Source organism: Neovison vison, chromosome 6 (genome assembly GCF_020171115.1).
Source record: "Neovison vison isolate M4711 chromosome 6, ASM_NN_V1, whole genome shotgun sequence".
Classification (NCBI taxonomy): domain Eukaryota; kingdom Metazoa; phylum Chordata; class Mammalia; order Carnivora; family Mustelidae; genus Neogale; species Neogale vison.
Window position 1 is genome coordinate 110,256,987 of NC_058096.1, and position 12,695 is coordinate 110,269,681.

The following is a 12,695-nucleotide window of genomic DNA, read 5'->3' on the forward strand; positions in this document are numbered from 1 at the left end:
CCCCAAATGAAATCTAGTTTCTACCTCCATTTCCACACTTTTCATATACATGATGTACTTGAGAATGGCTTCAGGGGCCTATCCTTCAAGAGCCCATTGTTGCCATGTGGGCACCATGTTCGGGGGAGGGAGAAAAGCTGACACTGAGGTGTTGGGCTCTGCCTTTGTCTCTTCCAGCCTTTGAGGCCCTCTCTCACATCTGTAACTAACATCTATGACTCCACTGGGTGCATGGCGGCCAGTCCATTTTACTACACAGCTTATCAGCCAGAGAGCTATTTCTTGCTCCTCTGCATAAGGATACAGTCAAACATTAATAAGAAAATTTAAAAAGGAAGGATGGATTCATTGACTGAGTGGAGAATGAAATGTTGGTTTCTGCACTGAGGTGGAAAAGAATGGTGCTTGCTCTGTTGTGAACACCTGTGGCCCTTTGAAGGGATATTTATCACAGATGGACTGGGCTGCTTAGTCATCTAGGGATTACGAGCCACTAGTCCCTCCCTGCCACGCACAATCCTCAAGACTGTAGACTTACACTGAAGAGCATTTCAAAAAAAAAAAAAAAAAACACTGAGAAGGAGATGATTTATTCTATGCCCCTGGCAAAGAGTTTCTGATAGCTCAAATGTATGACATTCTAGGGTTCATTTTATGTTTCAGGAGCAGAGTGGGAAAAGATTAAGGGATTTGGGTCTAAAAGCCTGGGTTTGGGTATGGGCTGTGTCACACTGCTTGATTATGTGATTTTTTGGACAAGTCACATCATCCTTATGAGTCTCAGTTGTTGAGTCAGTAAAATGGAAAAAGAAAAATGCCTAAACTGTGGGGAAGGGTGTGCGTGTGTGTGTGTGTGTGTGTGTACACACACGCACGTGTGTGTATACACATACACATTATTTTCAGGATTAAATGAGCTAAAGTTTCTTCTGTAAACTTCATTAACTATTGTCACCTTTAGAATGATCTGTCCAATAAACCCTTTCCCAGTTGTCCAAGATATCAAGTGCTACTTTGTAAGGTGACAGTTTTTTACTGCACTCAGTTGTTTGGAAAGTTGGATTATGTAGACACAAGTTTGAGTCTTTATTATCCAGTCCATATATATTAAAGAATATAACATAACTTTCAAGTGCTTCTTCAAATGTTGGTAAATGGAACTCTTGTCTTCCATTTTGAAATCTTTGTTGTATATTAACAGACCAACACTCATATGTCTGTATAGTTTGTATGTCAGATCACTAGGAGAATGTCAAATTACAGTTTAAAGGAATCATACCCAACCTAGGACATTTGTTCTTTTGTTTTCCACACATGCATTTATTCTTCCATTCATTCATTAATTCATTCATTACCTGACATTGTTTACTATGGCTCTGTTACGTGCTGTGAAGGATCCAGTGTGGTCCCTTGGCCAAACAGCTCACAGTATACCTGAGGATATAAGAGGTATGCACACATGATAGCACTATATGGCAGGGTGAAGTAATTCCTACATGATATTTGCAAACAAGTTGCTGTGGAAACTTGAAGTGGAAGCAACTAATTCTCTCTCCACACAAGAAGGAAGAGGGGGAGAGTTTCGTGTTAACTTTACCTGTCCGAACAAGTCAAGTGAAATTAAAGCACATATACAGTGAAAGAGTGTGGGGATCTGGAGTCCTCATGGGTTTGGTTCCTGGCTCTCTCACTTCCTAGTTTTGTGGCTTTGAACAGTTCTGTCTGAGCTTTCTCATAATAGTATCCATCTCCTGGAAATGTTGTGAATGTTAAATGAGATAATACATTGTCCAGCATATTACATTGTCCAGTAATAAAAGGTCAAAAAAATATTATTTTACACAGTGGGTGGAGGCTGAGGTGAGCCTCAATGGAGGCATAAAATTTTGAAAGACAGTAATGGAAATCAAGGTGTTCCAAACAGAAGAAACAGTCATAGCAAAGCCCCAGGGAATGAAAGTTTTCAGAGAAACATGTCCAGCCATATGTACCAGGCAGTGACAGACGTAATCATAGCAATGGGTGGGGGGATTGGTGATGGCTGGAGTAGATGGCCAATCATGGAAAGCTAAAGAATCTGATCTTGGTAGATAAGGGGTTTCCAAGAAAGTGTGCATGCTTCCAGGAAAGTGTGCAGTCATCATTTATATTTACTTTTATTTACATAAGAAAAGTTTAGAAGTCCTATTATTTTTTATATAGATTGATTGCGGGACCCTCGTTGGATCTCCACATCAAATGACTTCACATCACATCTCCAACTAAGCTCATTCTGAGGGGTGGGTGGCGATTCTTTGTCCTAGATAGCCCAAGAGGTATTCATACTGACATTTTCATGTAGCTGGTCTCTTAAATTTATGGATTCCTTACCTTGATTTAACTAAACAAACCTTGACAAAATAGACAACTGGTTTTTAAAAATTCCTGTAAAGACCCAAGCAAACAACAAGAAAATGGCAGAGCTGACTTTTCTCCTATTCCTGGCTTTCCACTGGCCACATTTCAGGGGTTACAGCCAATAATGATCTAATCAGATAGAGCAAGCAGTAGGCCAAAACAAACAACAAAAAAAAAAACACAAAATTCTCAGGAAAAGTACTTGAAATATGGGTTCACATTCATTGCTATTAATGATGAACTCTGCCCAGAGTGTTGATTGTTTCTTGTGATAGAATGACATTGTGAAGAGTAGCATACATTGTATTCTTTATTTTATATTTATCTCTTCTTTTATAATTTCTGTTTGGCTTTATTTTTATAGTGTGCATAATATGTTGGCATGGCTTTGCACACATGCACACACACATATTATAAATCCATTTGGGTGCACAGCAAAATCTTGTTTACCAGTAGGTTTAAGAAAGTTTGGAGACTTGCTGATTGCGGCCATGGGAAACCATTATTGGAGGCTCTTGAGTAGTGGGAAGTATGATTACAAGCTATGTTCAGGGGGATAAATGCCACCACATTTTCTCAAGGAAAAAAAAAAGTGTTGCATAGGGAATACAGGGAGGTGAGGTCTAAAGAGAGTCATTAAACAACTTGGTTCTTCCTCTTTCAAAAATGTTCTCCTTTCCCTGCTAAGGTAAACCCTGGACTGCCTCAAACCAGCAGGAGCTATGCAGGACATGTTCCCTGCCCAGGAAGAAGACTGCCCAGATCATCCATCAGCTAATTTCCACTCCTCCATAGGTCCTGCTTTAGGAAAAGCCAATCCTAAGCCGGTCTTCAGCTTTGACTCATAGTTGCAGTGACTAAATTCCTCACAGAGGTTCCAGGCTTTCCTACCTATAGGAGGCAGAATTCCAGAATCATCAGAGGCACAAGCTCTGGAGTTCGACAACCCATGTCCAGCTCTGCTAGTCATCCCTGGACTGACCTTAGCTCACCTTTCTTTATGCCAGTTTCCTCATCTGTGAAGTGCGGATAATCATTGTACCTATGCAATGACATTGAGGAGTAAATAAGGTAATGAGTGTAAAAGACAGTGCAGTCCCTAGCATAGAACAAATTCCCAAGGAATGTGAGTTCTTCTCATTACAAAGAAATGAATTGGAGCATGGTCTGAAGGGCCACAGGGAAGAAATAGGGAAGGAGGTTTCCAGGAATACAGATCCTTTAATCTCCTTAAAGCAATATCCAAACAGAAGTATAAATCTCTACGGAAGCCAGCAAGCTCAAGGATGTCAGTTGGGGGGTGGGGGGGGCTGAGATGGTTGCCTCTGAGTCAACTTCTCTCCTTGACTCATCAGTCATTTCTGTCATCTCTGGATATTGCCACAGTTTCTTGTGAGAAATTATGAAATAAATGGCCTGAGCAGTAATGCCTGGGTGAATAGGTGAACCCTGGGCATGTGGCCAACTCTCCATGCACTTTAACCATCCTTGGGTTTGGTGGACACTACGTGATTTAATTTCCTTAGAGGAAAAAAAAGGCTAATAATCATGTTCAGGAGGACATACCGAGGCTAAGTGAACATTCTGGGACCTTATAGGGTGGGATCTATGGGAAGAAAAATGATAGGGTAGGTGGCAGGATCAAAGCCTGCTCCTTTGTAGCCACACCTTTTTGTTTCCAGATCTAAGAGCCCAGAGACAAGGACAGGTAATTGTAGGAATAAATTAGTTGTCACACCAATAACTTTACTTCTTTGTACTGGGCCAGAGAATTCCCAAAGTGCTTTCATATGTGATGACATCAATGAAAGTGATAATAAGAATAAATTCTTTTACTTGGCCCTTTGTCACCCCCTTTCTCGTTCAATCTCCTAACAGTTCCTGAAAAAGTGTTAGAATCCTTGTGATAAAACTGAGCCCCAGAGACTTTGAGGAATGTAATCATAATCACACAGCTCTGAAGTAGCAGTGTCAGGTGAAAACCCAGGTCTAAGGCTGAAAGCAGAGTCTTCTTTCTCCTCTACCACTGCTACCTCACCATTTGGGTCACATGATCTTCATACAATGAACCAGATCCCTTTGGTCTGGAGGGAACTTTGCTGGTCCATTGGACATTTTGTCTCTGACAGTCAGATCTGACCAGTGCATTCACATCAGTTTGTCAATCCCTCTGTGACAGTGTGCATTATGCCATATGGTGATGATCTTCCTATGAGCATCTCTTCCACAAGACTGTGATCTCCTAAAGAACTGGGATGCTGTCTAACTCCTCTATGTGTGCCCAGAACCTAGCTCATTGGATTGGATGACTGGATGATAAGAAATGAATGCCTCCAAACTGAATGCCCTCCTTAATCCTTTCTGCCTGTTTTATTCCTCTCTGTCCTTCTACCGAAGCTTAGGGCCCTTGATGTTATCCATTGCTTCTGAACCTCTGTGGAATCATAGACTCTCAGCTATATTCTTAGAGCATATATCTTATCTCTTCAGCCTAGAGAGTTCTTGAGGGTAAAGATTACATCTGCGTGTCCAATAGGTCCCTTATGGGATCTAGGCCAGTTCAAGGTGGAGTGGATAGATGATAAGCGTCCATGCCTGCATTCACATTGATGCCTGCACTTTGGCAAGAGCTGGTGGGACTGGTTGGTGGCTGAGCCCAAGGTGCCTTGGCAGAGACCTAATTGTAAGAGATAGAAAGAACAGATGGCTAGGAGCCCAGTCTTTACCTGGCTTATCAGTATGCTTCTTTCGCAATCACTGAAACTGTGTCTCATGGACACTTTTGCAGATGGGGAATTCCTTGAAGCCAGACAATAGATCACTGAAGTGATCAAGCTTCAGGGCAAAAAGTTATCACTGCAACGTATTTGTGTAAAGATGATGTGTGAACCAGACATTCACTGTCAGGAAGGAGCAAATATAAGGAACTCTGTGAACCAGTCGGATGGGAATAGAAACAAACCAGGACACTGGGACACTGAGCTAGTTAATTAGTGAGTTGGTAAACTAGCAAGTTAGTTTGCTTAAATGAAGGAGGAAGACTGTTTTCTATAAATAAATTAAAGGAAGGTAACAACCAACAATGTCAACAAGTTCCCATCTCTTTTGGCCTGAAAATTCCACTATTGGAGATTTGTTTTAAGAAAATAATCCAAGACTTGGAAAAAGGATAGCAAAAAAGTGGCCAAAGAGGTATTATTGATAATAGAAGTGAACTGAAAATAATGTAAATTTTCCATAACAGTGTTGGAATGCTGATATAAATAACAATATATTCACCAAAGTCATATTTTGAAGACATTCAAGTAGGTCATTCGAAAGACCACATTGGAATGGTTCATTGTGTGATGCTTATGGAAAAGATTAGAACGCAAAATTATATTTGTGTTGCATGTCCAACACTGTGAAAAAAAATATGCTTTTTTGGAAAAGAAAGAAAAGAATGAAAATAGATGATTTTAAAGATAGTAAGCTTGTGGGTGGCTTTTTATTTCCATAATCATGGTATTATGTTTTTGTATAATATAAAAATTATGTTAATCAGATGCTTAAAAGAAAAACACCTTAACAAAAGGTGTGTTGCACCCAGCAGTCATGTCAGAGAAGTTAAACATTAGACACACTCCATTTCATACCCTTGTCTTCAAGCACAGGTCTAGTTTAGATTTCTATCACTGGTAACAAGTTTGAAATTACACACTTGAAAATCAGAAAGACTCAGGACACATAGCTATAGATATGAATATGGAGATGGCGATGGATACAGATATGGATATAGATATAATTTTCCCTTGGACGAGCCTTCTCATGTATCACATGTCTTATGAACAATGACACGTGTGTGAGGTGCAGAGGGATTATGATGTGCACATTTAATGCCCTTCAAAATGAATGAGAGCTTAAAAATCAGGAAGACTGTGTTTAAGGAATCCAAGTGGTAAAAAGTTCTGGTCTTGTTTTCAAATGTTCTCTAGACACCCAGTCAACATTCTCTTTCCCAGGTAGGTCCCCTTGTCCATAAGTTCTGGGAATTAGCCCTGCAGTGCATTGTAGCAGTTGGAAGACTCAGACTTCTTTTTGGAGCTCACAAACGATTAGCTGTCTAGGTTCTCAGTACCAAAGTCAACGGTAAAAAGCAAATCATCATGATAAAACCAAAAACACCCCTTCCCCCCTTCCTTAAAGACCTGGCTTTGTGTCTTTCAGGAATCCTATTTCTCTAGCTCTCAGAAAGAAATTCTGGGTCTTTCCACCAGATTAGCTCATTTGACCACTTGCCTCAGATAGTAGCAACTGGAATTATTAATAAAATTATTGAAGCAATACATAGATTAAAAATGTAAGTTTTACAAACTAGTTTTTAGCATTTTTATGGATCATATATTATTCAGTATCAATATCATAGAAAGTAATTACATACCTCTATTCCCTACATCACAGTTTTCACAGACATTCAAAGTTCTGGTGCCTGCAGTATTTCGTAACTTTTTCTTCAGTATTTTTTTAATGTAGGAATATTATAGCAAAAATGAATATAGCAGTATATTGCTCCATTTATTCCAATTTTTTGTTAACAGAAAGCATACCTTGATCTATCATAGCCAGAAAATAGATTCTATAGTTTGTTTTGGGATTATTTATATATGAATCTCTCTCTCCTAATTTTTTCTTCTGATTTTACTACATTTTATTGGATTATAGCTTATATTGCATATTGACAGAGTAGTTTTCAATTTAGAAATACCACTTTCTTTAAATAAATATACCTTTAAAAGTGAAAAACTCAAGCTTTGATCTGCTCTGTTATAATAGTTTGCTAACAAAATTAATAGCAAGCAATAATACATACCAAATAACAGGGGATAGAGTAAATTCAAAATTAATTTCGATTTCCTCCAAAAATAATTTTATTTATCTATGTTTAAAGAAGACATACAATTGGCAATCTTCTAAATAAAAGCCAAAAGCTGAAAATTGCTTTCTTAGTTTTTCTCTTAAATCAAAACCTGTTCTTTTTTATAAGAGATATAAAACTAATGAAATTAATTTTGACATCCTTGTTTTCCTAGCTAGTATAGTTCAATGACATAAGTAGTCATTGTCCAATACACCTTGGAGCAATCTAGATGTATTGGACAATATTTGCTTTTTTAAAATTTTACACATTTTTTTGCACTTTATTACCCATTTATATTTTTAAAGATTTAATTTATTTATTTGGGACAAAGAATGAGCAAGAAAGAGAGAGCACAAACAGTGGAGAGAGAGATAGGGAGAAGGAGGCTCCCTACTGAGCAGGAAGCCCAATGTGGGGTTCAATCCCAGTACCCTGAGATCATGATCTGAGCTGAAGACAGATGCTTAACCAACTGAGCCACAAGGCACCCCTTATCTATTTAGTTAGTAACCTCATTTTGAAATTGCCATCCCAAATAATAAAAATTCATTCTGTTACTTTTTATCTGTCTCCATGTTTCAGAAATTCCAATACCTCATTCCAAATAACTTCATAACTAGATCCAGAAATTTTCCTGAAAAGATTCCTCCATTTGTCTCATGAAAAACACCATTATGTTTGGCTAAGTACTGGCTAAATAAGAATATTCTCAAAACTTCATGCTAACATTCAAGCATTGGTTTGTCTTTGTTGTATCTTATCAATTGTTTTTCTAGCTTTTCCCTGCAGTTCACATAATCATATAGATATGTTTCTGTATACAAGTCAATTTGTTCAGTTTTATTATTTCTCTTAAAGAATTAGGCAGATCACCCCTTTCTTTCTCATTTTCTTCAACCTTTCTTATTTTCTTGGATCTTCCCGTGACTTTTCTATTTCAATTATTACCTAGATTTATTTTCATTTTCATTTTCAATGATCTAAAAATGTGCTGCCCAATGTAATAGCCACTAGTCACATGTGGATATTTAAATTTAAATCAATTAAAATGTAATAAATAAAATTCCTCAGTTGTACTAGCCACATTTCTCATGCTCAATAGCCACATGTGTCTAGTGACTACCATGTTGGCTGCATGCATGGAATATTTCCATCATAGCAGGAAGTTCTACTGGATAGCACTGATCTAAAGAATTCTAGAATAAATTGTTTGTTTGCATTCCAAATGTATAAAACTTGAATATGTTTTCATTAAAAATGTAAATAAAAGTAAATGTAAAAAAATTTTTAACTAAAAATACTTTCCATGTATTTTTTTTCATTCATTTATTTTCAGCATAACAGTATCATTATTTTTTCACCACACCCAGTGCTCCATGCAATCCGTGCCCTCTATAATACCCACCACCTGGTACCCCGACCTCCCACACCCCCCCGCCACTTCAAACCCCTCAGATTGTTCTGAAAAACTTTCCATGTATTTTTTTTTCTCCCAATTTATTTATTTTCAGAAAAACAGTATTCATTATTTTTTCACCACACCCAGTGCTCCATGCAAGCTGTGCCCTCTATAATACCCACCACCTGGTACCCCAACCTCCCACCCCCCCGCCACTTCAAACCCCTCAGATTGTTTTTCAGAAAATATTTCTTCCAAAACATTTAAATATCAAACATTATTAATTAAAGTGTAAAAAGAAATGATGAATAAATTACAACATCAGCATTTTAAATAAAATTATTTAAGTAAAGCTCATTTTTAAATTTACTTTTAAAAATATACACTATGGAGTATTATGCCTCCATCAGAAAGGACGAATACCAAACTTTTGTAGCAACATGGACGGGACTGGAAGAGATTATGCTGAGTGAAATAAGTCAAGCAGAGAGAGTCAATTATCATATGGTTTCACTTATTTGTGGAGCATAACAAATAGCATGGAGGACATGGGGAGTTAGAGAGGAGAAGGGAGTTGGGGGAAATTGGAAGGGGAGGTGAACCATGAGAGACTATGGACTCTGAAAAACAATCAGAGGGTTTTGAAGGGGTGGGGGGTGGGAGGTTAGGGTAGCAGGTGGTGGGTATTATAGAGGGCACTGATTGCATGGAGCACTGGGTGTGGTGCAAAAATAATGAATACTGTTATGCTGAAAATAAATTTTAAAAAATTTTTAATTAAGTCTTATTTATTTGCTTGAAAAATTAAACTATGCTAACTTTTAATGCCTACTTGGTGGAAAATGTTATGCATCTCTATCAAACTTGTCATATAGATTATGTCTCAATCTACATATATACAAATTGAAGAGTAATATGAGTTATTCAATTTTTCAAAATATTCCTCAGCTGTCATGTAAAATAGTTGGAAATCCATGCTAATTGAGGACTACCTCCGGAGTCATGAATTAGAGCATAAAGAGCAACAAATAAATGGACACTAAGCACTACTTCCTTATCTAGAATCTATCACACTTATGCCATCTGAGAGAAAGGGATTCGACAAGTTAATTATTTAATTTCTCTGACCTAAGTGCTGTAATGATTCAAACCCTCCCTGTTATCCAAAGCAGTATCCATCTGCAAAGCCGGTAGCAGAACGACCCCAAACTTATGTAACATCCAAACATAGTTATCTTTCATTTCAAGGACATGGGGCAGATCTGAAGATCTGCGGACCTAAATGGTGTTTGTCAAAGAATGGATGTTTTTGGTTATGGGTCTTGCTGTGTCCGCTCTGACTACTGGATCCTGAATGACAAAAGTGTCCATGTTTTCTTTTTCTCATTTCTTTGTTTTCATGTTTATGGTATGCATTATTGTCCAATACACCTTGGAGCCCTCTGGCTTGGGCCTCAAATATACACAGTCGAGGGTAAAGTCAGGGGTAAAAGTAAAGTTGGGGGCCCTCTGGCCTGGGCCTCAAAGCCACACAGTCCAGACTCACATGGGTGTGTTAAGTGACAGGGCTAGGGAAAGCCAGCTGGACAGGCCTATAGCATATACAATTGATGAAACATTTCCATGAGCTACAAATGAGGTGCTCTGCAAGGAAGCCCAAGAAGGAAGGTATTATTATATTATCCTTCAAGCCCATTTTAGAAAGGGCAAACTGAGGCTTTAGGAGAGGAAAGTCACTAACTCAAGACAACAGAGCTGATAAAAGGTAGAGCCAAGGTTCAAAACCAGGATTATCTGAAGCCAACGTTCTTTACCGAATCCTTCCACAGTCTCTCTTGATGTGGATAGCTAGCCGAGCTGTGGGAGTGGGAGGAGGAGAGAGGAGAGCCTTGGCTCCCTGGAGTCAATCAGCTGAGGAGAAGCCAAGATCCTGGGTTTCTTCTATAACTGCCTTCCTTTCAGGCTGAGGAGAGATGAAGGCCATTGAGTTAAAACTTCGGAGTGTTGATCCCTGGTAGAAAGATGCCTGGGTGAGATTTGCTGCCTCTGATGCATGGGTCTGCTCACATCTCTACTCTGTCCAGAACTCACCACGGACACCTTCCAGAAAGGCCACACTGCTTGGCATCTTGTCAAGAACTTTCCCAGTCTTACCCCAACTGACTTATTCAATGATCTCCCTTCCATCCCCACTGACCCCCTGCACAGCGCCAACTTCCGTCTCCATGAACTCTACACTCTTTCTCCCCTCCTGCTTTTGAATGCACTGCTCTTCTGCCTAGAAAGCCCCATTTTCTCTCACCTATCTGGAGAAACCTTGTACATCCATCAGGTTGTAATTTAAAGATCACCTCCTTGGTCACTTGTTCCTAGAGCCCCACAGGAGGTTGGTTACAACCACCTCTGAGGCCTCTAGAACTTCACTGTGACCTGACTCAGAACCCCATCCATCATCACAGCAGACTATGATTTATGCCCATATGTGCACTAGACAGTGAGCTTCTGGGTGACAGAGGCCATGTTATACTGATGTCTTCATTTTCTCCACCCCCATCCGGTGTTCTAAGCACTATCCCTAAAATATAACGGGCTCTTCATGAATGTTCAGTGTTCAACGAATGAACAAATAAGAGCCAAGGAAAGGTGATCTTGAGGGCTTGGTTTCCTGGGAGGAGACTTTGCCCTCAGCACCCACAGCCCCCTTTGAGCAATGTCCCATCCATGGCATTGAGCCATGATCTAGGGCCATTGCACCAGCAGGAGCTTAGGGTGGGGCTGGTGTAAAAACAAACAGGGAAGACAAAAACAAGTGGTGTGTTGAAACCTTGAAAATGGTCTATTCCTTGGTGTTCAAACTTCCCCCACCTTCTAAGTCAAGTGTGTTCTTCATCCTGTGCCCTGAGAAGATCCACTATAGCTGTGGGACTTTGGGATCAGAACAAGGGGCAAAGGAGAGACAAGGGAATGTGAAACTAGTTTTCTTGTTTAGCTGTTCTCATTGTGTTGAGTGTTTGTCTTTCCAGACAGAAGAAACCCTGACCTTCCCCTGCTTTAATTACCAAATTATTTTGACACCTTGGCTGTTGCATCACCATAGCACACTGCTTTGTCAGGACACTGGGCTGGGGTGTATCTATGTTTAGGGAGACACAGCTGACAGGAAACTAGTTCTGACAGTCCGGGAAATGCTAGGCAGAGGAAGGGTTCTGGGTGGGTGGCGGAGGCAGCAGAGGAAGAGATGGGGACAGCAGCGAAGGGAAGAAAGAGGATGTTCCATGATCTGGGAAGAGAATACCCTTCGAAAGGGAGCAGCAAGGTTTGAAACACTGGGTGTCTCTGGATGATTTCTCAGTTTGAGCTTCAGGGAGGTTGTGCCCACGCAGGCAAACAGGTGAGCTACAGCTCTCCGAAAGGAACAAAATTAGAGAACTCACATTCTCATTTGAGGGGCTACCTCTGGTTGAGTTTTCTTTACTCCAGAAATGTTTCCTCTCCTTAGAAATAAGGCCAGAGTTGGAATTTTTCCCACAAGTCCCAGAATGCTTCCTTAAATATTCTTGAGACAAAAAGTGGAAGAGATAACCGAAACGGAGAACTTGACAAGTAGACCTATCCAAGAAGTTTGTATCGAGGATACTGAAAACAAGCATCAAGCATTTGTCTGAACCGTGAAACATGGCCTCAGCAAGTTCAGCCCAGCAAAGTAGAACTCTAGCCATTAAGTGTTGTGTATGGAGGAAACAAAGGAGCACAGGACGTCGAGAAACCAAAAGGATGATCTTGAACATTGAGGACAAGGCCGTGCATTTCCATCGTATGAGTCTGGGATGGGAAAACCCAGGAAATCTGGGTCTTACTCCTTTTCACGTGTGGATCTAGGTTTCCCAACCCTAGAGTAAAAGGAGGAGTCTCTGCAGGGTTTATCTTGCTCGGGTTGAGAGTTGAGGGTGCACGATTATGTAGCAAGGTACTGGAGACCAGTGAAGGGTGGCACATCTTCCT

At 39.8% G+C, this 12,695-nt stretch overlaps 1 long non-coding RNA gene across 1 annotated transcript in view; it reads right to left on the reverse strand.

Moving 5' to 3' along the window:
- LOC122910513 overlaps positions 1-12,695 on the reverse strand; it is an 86,059-nt gene that overhangs the window by 975 nt on the left and 72,389 nt on the right. Inside the window, exon 2 of the long non-coding RNA XR_006385233.1 lies at positions 1,356-1,434. This is a non-coding gene — a long non-coding RNA (uncharacterized LOC122910513). The remainder of the gene's footprint in view (positions 1-1,355; positions 1,435-12,695) is intronic.